At 44.5% G+C, this 12,744-nt stretch overlaps 1 pseudogene across 1 annotated transcript in view; it reads right to left on the reverse strand.

Annotated features, from left to right (window-relative positions):
• LOC308150362 (structural maintenance of chromosomes protein 1B-like) overlaps window positions 1-12,744 on the reverse strand; it is a 50,989-nt pseudogene that overhangs the window by 21,077 nt on the left and 17,168 nt on the right. Inside the window, exons 4-5 of the transcript in view lie at window positions 1,937-2,140; window positions 472-644 (exon numbers count right to left, since the gene is read on the reverse strand). The product of the transcript in view is annotated as a structural maintenance of chromosomes protein 1B-like (transcript). The remainder of the gene's footprint in view (window positions 1-471; window positions 645-1,936; window positions 2,141-12,744) is intronic.

Raw genomic sequence — 12,744 nt, forward strand, 5'->3', positions numbered from 1 at the left:
TCTGGGCTAGCTAGCTAACTAACTGACTAACTGACTGACTGACTAACTAACAAACTAACAAACTGACTGACTAAGTAACTAGCTAGCTAATTAACTAACTAACTAACTAGCCGACTGACTGACTGACTGACTAGCTAACAAACAAACAAACAAACAGTTACTAGGGATGGGACAGAATAATCGATTATTCGAATAATCATTTCCGAGGGGTCGATGTCGATTTTTAACATTAGGACCTTAACATTCTTTTCCATTCAAATAAACGCAAATTAACGGACAGAACTAACTAATGTACTAACTAACTAACTGACTGACTGACTAACTAACTAACTAACTAACATACTAACTATCTCTCTCTCTCTCATACACAATCGCACGCGCACACACACGCACACACACACACCGGAGCTTCTTCTCGATGGTCTGCAGCTCCCTGGCGAGGCGTCCGTGGTCTTTCTTCTGGGCCTTCACCGCCCCCTCCCAGGCCTCCAGGTCTGCCCTCCCCCCGGCCGCGGCCCCCCCCCCCGCTGCCCCAGGGCCTCCCCTAGCGCCCGGCTCGCCTGCTCGCTGTGGTACAACTGGAACAGGCTCATCTGCACCCGGCGCTGGCTCTGCTCGTCCACCAGCGCCTGGTACTTCTGGGCCTGGGGGGGGGGGGGCAGGTGGGGAGAGAGGAGAGGAGAGAGGAGGGGAGGGGGGTCAGTCAGTCACGGTGTTAGGGTTAGGGTTACAGATACAGAATACTTCATTTATCCCCAAAGGGCAATTCAGTTTCCACAGTTCGTGGCCACAAATACAATGCACGATCACACAACAACACACTCACACACACACACACACACAAACACAAACACACGATCACACAACAACACACTCACACACACACACACACAAACACAAACACACGATCACACAACAACACACTCACCACTGGAGCTCAGCACCCAGGCCACGGCTCACAAGTGCAAGTCCAACAGTTCAAGTTTAAGAACAGTTCAAGAGACACATAAAAAGTGCATAAGTTTACTATTCAAGTTTACGACTTGCATAAAAGTGCGATAGGATAGAAATCAGCATTTTCATCTAAGCAGGAGTGGGATAATGGTTTATTACTAGGGTGGAGCCATGTGGCCTAAGTCAGTATTTCCCCCCTTCTTTTTAATAAAAGTTGTAAATATGCTTCATTGAGTATGGATTATCTCTACTCAATTCATCGCTCAATTGGAAACATTAGCCAAAGTTACCAATGCCGACAACAGTCCTAAAAGCTGATATAGCAGATAGTTGATGCTCATGGTGTAGCATACTGTCCTCTCTCTCCTCTCACCTTCTCCTGAGACACCTGCCTCCTCTCTCACCTCCACCTTCTCCTGAGACACCTGCCTCCTCTCCCACCTCCACCTTCTCCTGAGACACCTGCCTCCTCTCTCACCTCCACCTTCTCCTGAGACACCTGCCTCCTCTCTCACCTTTCACCTTCTCCTGAGACACCTGCCTCCTCTCTCACCTCCACCTTCTCCTGAGACACCTGCCTCCTCTCTCACCTCTCACCTTCTCCTGAGACACCTGCCTCCTCTCTCACCTTTCACCTTCTCCTGAGACACCTGCCTCCTCTCTCTCCTCTCACCTTCTCCTGAGACACCTGCCTCCTCTCTCACCTTTCACCTTCTCCTGAGACACCTGCCTCCTCTCTCTCCTCTCACCTTCTCCTGAGACACCTGCCTCCTCTCCTCTCTCACCTCCACCTTCTCCTGAGACACCTGCCTCCTCTCCTCTCTCACCTCCACCTTCTCCTGAGACACCTGCCTCCTCTCCTCTCACCTTCTCCTGAGACACCTGCCTCCTCTCCTCTCTCACCTCCACCTTCTCCTGAGACACCTGCCTCCTCTCTCACCTCCACCTTCTCCTGAGACACCTGCCTCCTCTCCTCTCTCACCTCCACCTTCTCCTGAGACACCTGCTTCCTCTCGTTGGTGATGGTCTTCTTCTTCTTGAACTGGAACTGCGTCTCCTCCTTGGCTTCCTGCAGCGCCTGCTTCATCCTGTTGTACTCCTCCGCCAGGTCCACCGATTGGCTGATCCTCTCGAACATCTTGGTCCGCTCCTTGGGGTTCTTCATGGTGATGGACTCCACCGCCCCCTGTGTCCCCAGGAGAAAGAGGCATCGTTAACCTTATCAGCATTTATTTTTTCTTTATTAGAATTTTTGAATTTGCCATTTAGCAGACTTTTAATCCAAAGCGACTTACAATTAGGGTTGCGAAATTCCCATAAGTTTGCTCACTTCTGTTCATTGTTTTCATTCAATATTATTCAATGCCAAATACCAGAATGAATGACCCCACAACGCAGATTTGTAGCAATCAGGGGCTTCCTCAAATTGTTGCCATGTTCTCAACTCCGCTTGCCATGAACAAATGTTTGAACAAGAAGCAACTGCGTTCCAGACCAACTCCACCTCTGTCACTATGCCTCTCACCTGGAACACCTGATCCTAGCTTTGGTCACTATGCCTCTCACCTGGAACACCTGGTCACTATGTCTCTCACCTGGAACACCTGGTCACTATGTCTCTCACCTGGAACACCTGGTCACTATGTCTCTCACCTGGAACACCTGGTCACTATGTCTCTCACCTGGAACAGCTGGTCACTATGTCTCTCACCTGGAACACCTGGTCACTATGTCTCTCACCTGGAACACCTGGTCACTATGCCTCTCACCTGGAACACCTGGTCACTATGCCTCTCACCTGGAACACCTGGTCACTATGCCTCTCACCTGGAACACCTGGTCACTATGCCTCTCACCTGGAACACCTGGTCACTATGTCTCGTGGCGTGGTGACTACGGCGGTGTTTGACTAATAGAACAGAGATTCAACGGTCAGGTTTTTATACCTCTCTTCTACCTCTTTTCTACCTCATACCTGTGGACCAGGATGGATTGTTGGATTTATTGGATGGCGAGCTAACCCTGAACCCAATGGAATGGAACTAATAATGGAACTTCCGTAAAGGAACTTTTGTGTGGTAGGACGGAAACTAACCTTCCCACTTGAACATGGATTATGGAAGTGTGAATCTAAATTGTGAATAACGTACGGACTAAATTGTGTAACTGTGTGAATTGTGAATTGTGACTACATTGAACATTGATCATTGTACATTGTATTTGTGTGACTAAATTGTATAACTGTAAAGGCATATATTTGATCTATATTTAATCTATTTGATTTATATTTGATCTATATTTGGTTTGTTTATTTCTTATTTTCTAATTTCTCTTATATAAACATTCATATGAACTTTACCTCGTCTCCTCATAACTTTGGCACTCACACACACTGGGCTCCCTGAGACGACCTTTGTTCTTCTGTGATTTTTCCTAGCCTATCTGAATTATATTTATGAAGTAGCATATTCCACTGGCTACATAAGTGGCGAGCCAGCCAGGAGCCTTAGGTGTGAGTGCCATTATATGATTGTGACATCTTAATTGCCATACAGTTGTTTTGAATTGAGATAAGATGGATTTCATTCAGACTACTGGAATGGATGTTTCACGTTCTGTAATCGTTAGTTATAGTGGTGATACTAATACTGAAACAGACGAGGAAGTGCATGATTGTTTGAAGAGATATGGGAGTATAAAATTTTTTGTTTCAGTTAACGATTCCACTAGTAGTTATTATAAAAACCTGATTGTTGAATTCTCTACCGCGGAGAGTATGGAGGCTTTAGCTCCATTGTTGCCATTGTGGAGTTACACTCCAGTAAACGCACCAGATGTTGAATATCATGTAAAAGCACTAGCCAAGGAGTACATAACTGCACTCGGTCGCAGCCATACAACAAAATACTTGGATGAATTAAAACAACTAGCAACCCATAGTGGCAAGAGTTTTGAAGAGGTGCTGAAAGACATGATGAGCCAAATCAAGCAAGAACTGGACTCTGAGGAGGAGTCCTCAGTTCAACAATCTGAACCCTTAGTTCAACCGCAACCACCAGGAGCAAGGCCCAGAGTTTCTCTCTCAGGAGATGCCTTAAATCCACCTGAAATTCAGAAAATTGTGGTTGAACATATTGTGAAAAAGGAAGACTTCAGCTCTCACTCACTGTCACTTAGACTCCTAGCTTTCTCTGGGAAATGTCCTAAACCCAGTAATGAAGTCGATTACGACACATGGCGTTCTCATGTTGAATTGCTACTTGCTGATCCAAGTCTGTCTTCTCTACATGTCAGCAGGCGACTTCTGGAGAGCTTGATGTCTCCTGCAGCTGATGTGGTGAAAGGTCTGGGCCCTAACGCTTTACCTGCCTACTATTTAAAGGTTCTTGACTCAGCCTTTGCTACTGTCCAAGATGGAGAAGAGCTTTTTGCTCAAATCTTGAATTTACTGCAAGATGCAGGTGAAAGGCCCTCTGCCTATCTGCAGCGACTGCAACTCACTTTGAACTCTGTTGTAAAAAGGGGAGGTGCCGTGGATGTTGGGATAACACCGTTATAACAAATGTACAACTTGAACAAAAGAAAGACAATCCTCCATCCTTTGCCGAGCTCTTACTCTTGTTACGCACAGAAGAAGACAGACAATTTGCTAAAGAGAGCCGCATGAAGAAACACATCAGTTCTTCCAAACAAAGAGTCACCTTGAATTCACAAAGCACTTGTGCTTGTGCTGCAACAGAGCATGACTGCAGTGCAATTGATGATCTCAGGAAGCAAATGAACAAGTTGCAGAGCCAACTAACTTTTCTGATTTCTCAGAAGAAGACACAGTCCCCACCAAAGAATGAACCACAGCGAGGTGATGCCTCAAGGGCTAGAGCTGCCACACCACAACGCTCAAACAAACCTAAACCTTGGTATTGTTTTAAATGTGGTGAGGACGGTCACATGGTGACAGCATGCAGTAATGTAGCAAACCCAAGTTTGGTGATGACAAAACGACAACAACTACAACCAAAGCAACAGGTGTGGGACAGGAAGAACACTTCATCTAGTTCATCAAACTAGCTGCAGTCTCTGAGGAGGGACATCCAGGGGCTGCAGTAACTCAATGTCCCATTACATGGTCTCAACCCCAATCTACTTTCCATCTGTTGCCAAAAGGACTTGTTGGTACGAAAAGTACAGCAGAAGTGAATATTAAAGGAACACTGATTAATTGTTTGTTAGATACTGGATCACAGGTGACTACAGTTCCCCACTCTTTTTTCTGTAGTTATCTGTCTGATCAAGAAATCAAACTGCTGACCAATCTTCTTCAAGTGGAGGGGGCTAATGGTCAAGCTGTGCCTTACATGGGCTACATTCAACTTGATGTCACATTTCCACCTGAATTTCTTGGTACAGCAGTAGATGTTCATACTCTTGCTTTAGTGGTACCAGATATTAAAACTTCTCAGACTGTGCTTATTGGCACCAACACACTTGATGTTCTTTATGAAACATATTTAGAAGGAAACTCATCACTTGATTATATACTTCTGAATCTTCCCAATGGATACAGAGCAGTGCTGAAGGTCCTTGAACTCAGACATAAACAGTTAAAGGATGGTTATCATGGCATCATCAGGATGTATGGGAAAACTCCACAAGTCATTCCAGCAGGAAAAACAGTTGTTTTGGAGGGAATTGATGCAACTTGCTCTTTGCAATCAGACAAAGCTGTCATTATTGAGCATCCATCTTCCTTTCCTTTGCCTAGTGGTTTGATAGTCCAATCATGTCTTGTTGATCGTCCCACATGTCGGCCTGGCCAATTGGCTGTTGTTATAGGCAATGAATCTGATCATGATGTCATCATTCCTGCCAGAGCTGCCATCGCAGAAATCAGTGCAATCCAGACCATTTCAAAGGAGCAAAGTGTCTCTGATTCAGTCTCTCCAGTCAATGTTGAATGCTCAAAGGCACCAAGTTTCAACTTTGGCGAGTCACCACTCTCACCTGAGTGGAAAGAACGCATAACAGCAAAACTTAACAGTATTCCAGAGGTCTTTGCTAAACATGATCTTGATTTCGGTAGGACTGATAAAGTGACTCACTCCATCAAACTTTCAGATGAGACTCCATTCAAGCACAGAGCGAGACCCATTCATCCTCAAGACATTGACGCTGTCCGTCAACATATACAGGATCTTCTTGAAAGTGGAATAATCCGAGAATCTGATTCTCCCTTTTCATCACCCATTGTGGTGGTAAGGAAAAAGAACGGCAGTGTGCGACTCTGTATAGATTACAGGAAATTGAATTTACAAACCATCAAGGATGCTTATGCTCTGCCAAAGCTTGAAGACACTTTCACAACACTCTCTGGATCTGAATGGTTTTCAGTACTCGATCTCAAGTCTGGATACTATCAAATTGAAATGGATGAAGCAGATAAAGCCAAAACAGCCTTTGTGTGTCCCTTAGGCTTTTGGGAGTTTAATCGCATGCCCCAAGGTGTGACAAACGCACCGAGCACTTTCCAGCGTCTTATGGAGAAATGCATGGGAGAAATGAATTTGAAGGAAGTCCTTGTATTTATTGATGACTTGATTATTTTTGCACCCACCTTGGAAGAACATGAAGCAAGGCTAATGAAAGTGTTGGAGCGGCTGAAAGAGTTTGGCCTAAAGCTCTCTGTGGAAAAGTGTGTATTCTTCCAACCATCTGTACGTTACTTGGGACATGTGGTTTCCCGAAATGGTGTTGAAACAGACTCAGATAAGATCTCCACCCTCACAACCTGGCCAGTACCTAAAACCTTAAAACAACTGAGGTCATTTCTTGGTTTTGCTGGGTACTATAGAAGGTTTGTGAAGGATTTCTCTGCCATTCTCAGACCTCTTAATGATCTCACATCTGGTTATCCACCATCACAGAGAAAATGTAAACCTACAGTGAAACCAAAGCAATACCTGAATCCCAAAGAACCGTTTGATGGCCGATGGACAATTGATTGTCAACAAGCATTTGACAATATCATTCAGAAACTCACCACGGCTCCAATTCTTGCTTTTGCTGATCCTCAAAAACCATACATCCTCCATACAGACGCCAGCTCCACTGGGCTTGGAGCTGTGTTATATCAAGAACACGACGGGAAAAACAGAGTCATTGCTTATGCCAGCAGAGGGCTCTCTCGCAGTGAGTCCCGTTATCCAGCCCATAAACTTGAATTTCTTGCTCTCAAATGGGCAGTGACAGATAAGTTCTGTGATTATTTATATGGTACTCATTTCACAGTTGTAACCGACAGTAACCCTCTCACTTACCTTCTGACATCAGCCAAACTGGACGCATTCAGTTATAGGTGGCTTGCTACATTATCCACCTTCTCGTTCAAAATCATGTATCGGGCTGGCAAACAAAGTGCCGATGCAGATGGGCTTTCGCGCAGACCTCATGGTGACCTACTAGATGATCTCAAGTCTCAGAAGGAGAGAGAACGGATATGGAAGTTTGCCCAACAACATTTGTCTGATCTGTCTGAACCTGCTTTGTTTTCCATTGACCGACACACTGTCCAAGCAATCTGTGACAGACAGCTGATCTATAGTGCCACCAACATCGATTCAGATAACCACAGTCTTGCACTTGTTCAGTCACTTTCTTTCTCTGTTGATGCACTGTCTGACAGCTTTGTAAATGACAGTCAGTTTGGAACTTCCACCATTCCTCATCTTACAGACGATGAGATGGCTGCAAGTCAGCAAGCAGACCAGACTATCAGACATGTCATATCTCAAGTGGAACATGGAAAGACCCCACCACCTACTTTGAGGGATGAACTTCCCGATTTGCCGCTTCTCCTCCGAGAATTAAATCGGTTGGAGATGCAGAACAACATTCTTGTTAGGAGGAGGCAAATAGGGCCTCAATGTTCTTATCAGTTGGTGTTACCACATGAATTCCGACAACAAGTCCTGACCAGTTTACATGATCACATGGGTCACATGGGAATTGAAAGAACACTTGATCTTGTCCTAGCCAGATTTTATTGGCCAAGAATGTCTGCTGATGTCTATCAAAAGATAAAAACTAGAGTCACGTGACCACTCGTTGACGATGCACACGTAGACTTCTTGTCTGTTCAATTTGCCACTTAATTGCACTAATACTTTACAATTTATCGAATAATATATTAGAAACAGCAATGACCACATCCCTTGCTATGGGAAGTCGCAAAAGAGAGGTTGAAAACTCTCCAACTAAGAAGAAATGTAAAGATACATCCATCTCTAAAGAAGACCTCGACGCCGCCATTGCTGACGGTATCAGGCTAGCGCTGCAAGAACAGCAATCCATCCTGAACACAGCTATTACTTCGGCCATCAAAGATGCTGTGGATTCCATCCTAACCCCCCAGCTTTGCTCAATCAAAATCGACATCGAAAAGACCAACGAGTATGTCCGAGGTATGAAAACGGATATCGAGCACCAAGCTAAGCTAGCCCGAAAGACCCAGAGCCGCATCGACTCCGTTCAGTTGGCTGTGCGCGAGGACAGACATAGCATTGCTGAACTCCGAAAGCAGGTGGAACAACTCACAGAGAAAACAGCTGACATGGAAGATAGGGCTCGGCGAAATAATCTACGTCTGGTAGGCTTACCAGAGTCGTTGGAGGGCTCTGATGCTGCAGGTTACCTCAAAGCCAACCTGGTGAAGTGGATTCCCTCCTTGGCTGGCCGAGTCATCGAGATTGACCGTGCTCACCGCATATATAACGGCCGCGAGCAAAACAGCAATCGCCCCCGTACCCTCATCTTCCGTCTACTGAGATGGCAGGACAGGACCACCATCCTAAAGGAAGCTAGGAAGATATATCCAGTGAAGCAAGACAAATCCACCCTCCTGTTCTTCCCAGACTACAGTGCCCCAACTACCACCAAGAGGAAGGGGTTCAACACGGTTATCAAGGATGCGCATGCCATGGGTCTGCAGCCTTTCCTAATCTACCCCGCTATTCTCAAAATGGAGCATGATGGCAATAAGATGTCCTTCGACTGTCCGTCCAGAGCAGAGGACTTCATCCGATCCTTGAAGTCACCACTTCAGCCACACCAATCCGAATCCTACGCCGGTGCTGTGCGGCGCGACCCAACAACGAAGCTGTCTACAGGACCCGTGCGATCCACACCTGCCAGGCGGCCCGGCCGAGGGGACTCTACAGCTGTCAATGATCCGGTGATCGAGGATGGTGACGGGATGGAACTGACCACCTAATCAGCCACGACACTGCCATGGGGACTGCTTTAGATTTAAACGATAGAAATGACTATTTTACTTTCTTTTCCCCCAGGGTATGCAATTGCTTATGAAAATGGATGTTTACTTTGACTAACGCTGGGTCTAACGAGGTATGGTTGTTATGTTCCCCTATCTCAAACTATAATTTTTCACCATTATGATGGCCTGCTGATATCCCGTTGTTTTCATTATTTAATGCCATGTCTAGGCTACCTTTTTTTGAGGGGATGATATGATTCTTTAAGTTCGATAAAGACTCATTGTTATAACTAGCAGGTGGTGTATTGAGCCGATTTGTGGGCTGCAGCGTTGCAATAGACTGAGTCACGTCTCAGAGAATGTTTATGTTTTGGCAAGCCTGTAGGTTACCTTCGCGGTTTGCTAACTTTTTTGTACATTGTATTTTTCTCTTCATTTATTTTTCTCCCTCCCCCTCCCAACGGACAAGTCGCGTAACGGATTGGACTTTTATTGTACTGATAGAAATACTAAGTAGTCATGACCAGAACTATAATTTCATTCAGATATTCTGTATATGCTCATTAGAATCCTATGGCGTCTGACCTAACTGTTATGTGCTGGAATGTGAACGGGCTTAACTCGGCTATAAAGAGAACGCGGATTCTAGAATTCCTCCACCGTAAGAAAGTCTCCATAGCTCTAATACAGGAATCACATCTTAAGGAATGTGACGTTACACGTTTTCAGAACAAATATTTTAAAGTTATTAAAATAAGACCCGAGGTGTGCTCGTCTTGGTTGACAGGAGGTTGCATTTGACTCTTGATCAGATAAGAAGTGACAAACAGGGCCGATTTGTTTACATAAAGACGAGAATAAACCAGGTTAAATTGATGCTAGCCTCCATTTATGCCCCTAATGAAGTCGACGCAGAATTTCTACCAGATATCAGTAACACATTGTTAGAAAACTCTGCAGGCTATCATTTAATAGTAGGTGGTGACTTCAATTCTGTCCTCGATCCCTCATTAGACAGGTCCTCTCCAGTTAATGTAAGCTCACAATCAACTGCATTTCTAAATTCATTTATAATGGATTTAAACGTTGTTGATGTGTGGAGAATTCAGAATAATACGGCCAGAAATTATACATTTTATTCTAACAGACATAAATCTTTTTCCAGAATTGATTTTATTTTTGTAAGCCCATCCCTCATTCCCTCCATGTCCCCAATTGATATTCTGCCAATACTGTTGTCTGATCACTCACCTGTGGCATGCAAGATTCAGCTCTCTGCTAATACTGACAAGGCCACTAGGTGGCGGTTTAACACCACTTTGTTGACAAACCCTGACTTTTCGATCTTTCTCAAAGCTGAACTTGAAGTATTTCTTGCTATAAACAGAGCACAGTGTGACAATCCTCAAATTTTGTGGGAAACAACCAAATGTTTTCTCAGGGGCCTTTGTATTTCGTTCTCCTCCACTCTCTCTAAAGCACGTAACAAGCGTTTTAATGAGCTAGAGAAGGAAATAAAAACAGTAGAACATTTACAAAAACAACATTTTACAGAAGATCAAGCCACACGGCTCGCTTGTCTCAAAGGAGAATATAATGCTATATCTCTCTCAAAGGCTGAATTTATCTTTCATAGAACGAGACAGAGATATTATTTTGATGCTGAAAGGCCCAGCCGCTTATTGGCACTGAGACTGAAGGAGAATGAAAGCAAAGCCTCTATAAATGCTATTAGAGACTCTGCGGGCACTGTTCATACTGCTCCCCAAGCTGTGAATAGTATATTTCAAACATTTTACTCCAACCTGTACCAATCTGACATAGATTATGATACATCTCGCTGCAAGGCGTTCCTTCATGGCCTCAATTTACCTAAGATATCACAGACTGAAAGGGAGGTTCTTGACTGCTCTTTTGACTTAAAGGAGCTACAAAATGCCCTTCAATCTCTACAGAAAGGAAAATCGCCGTGCTTAGATGGTCTTCCACCAGAACTGTATTTAGTACTTTGGGATTTGATAGGTCCTCTTATTATGGACTCCTTTAATGATGCTATATCTAGAGGTGATTTTCACAGAGATCAAAAAGTTGCCCTTATCTCTCTTTTGTTAAAAAAGGGGAGAGATTCTTTGGAGTGCTCTAGCTACAGGCCTATCTCCCTGATCTCGTGTGACCAGAAACTGTATGCTAAGGTTTTGGCTATACGATTGGAGGCTGTAACAGACGCCTTGATCAGTGAAGACCAGACAGGGTTCATGAAGGGACGCCTTGCATCTGACAATATGCGCAGACTGCTTCATATCATAAATTTAACCGATAGCTCTCTCAGCCCTTGTGCAGTATTTTCGCTTGACGCTGAGAAGGCTTTCGATCGGCTTGAATGGAACTACATGTGGGCTGTTTTAGACCATCTTGGCTTTGGGGTTCATTTCATTGCTATGATTAAGACTTTGTATAATGCACCAACCGCTTCTGTTCTCACAGGTAATGTTATTTCCCCTCCAATCCAACTGGAGCGCTCAGCGAGGCAGGGCTGCCCATTGTCACCATTCTTGTTCTGTCTCTCTCTTGAGCCCTTAGCCCAGGCCATCAGACAGAGTACTTGCATTTCCCCTATTTCAATTCTAGATCATAGCCACCACATCTCATTATATGCTGATGACATTCTATTATTTCTAGATAATATTGATACTTCTGCCCCCCATGTGTTAGAAATGTTTGAAGATTTCGGTAGATTGTCAGGCTATAAGATTAACTGGACGAAGTCAATTCTAATGCCCCTTAGTCCTTCAGCAAGAACCTCCTGTCTCCCTAGACATATCCCAGTGAAAGATAAATTTACTTACCTTGGCATCACTATATACCCAACCATACCACGGATAATTAAAGACAACTTTGATGTAACCTTGAACAAAATCAAAACGGACATTCAAAGATGGGATAGCCTCAAAATATCTCTTCAGGGCAGAGCCACGATAATCAAGATGAATGTTTTGCCAAGGATCAACTTCCTGTTTTCCATGTTACCATTACCCCCACCACCCAAATACTTTGATGATATTAATTCGTTGGTCTCAAGGTTCATATGGGCTGGCAAACGCTCGAGAATCCGTCTTACAACTTTGCAACAACCCAAATTGTCGGGTGGGATGGCAATTCCAGATTTTAAGATGTATTATTTAGCTTTCCAGACTCAAGCCTTACGTACCTGGGTGAATCCGAATTCAAAAGTACCTTGGAGGTCAATAGAGGCAGGCCTGGTCAGTCCAGTCAGATTAGAGGATTTACTTTTCTCAGGCACTGGACGTAGGACTCTCAGTCATAGATTTGGTTGCATTATAGATAACGCCCTTAAGGTGTGGAAAGCGTCTGAGAAAATCATGGGAGGTTCCTTGCGATTCTGTTCCTCCACTCCTCTATGGAATAACCTAAACTTAATGTCGGGTAACCGACCATTCACCCAGCAAACATGGAGCTCTCGGGGTGTAAATGCTCTCAGAGACCTGTATGACAATGATGGC

This window comes from Nansenia antarctica, assembly GCF_963989245.1.
Source record: "Nansenia antarctica genome assembly, chromosome: 2".
In the NCBI taxonomy this organism is placed as follows: domain Eukaryota; kingdom Metazoa; phylum Chordata; class Actinopteri; order Argentiniformes; family Microstomatidae; genus Nansenia; species Nansenia antarctica.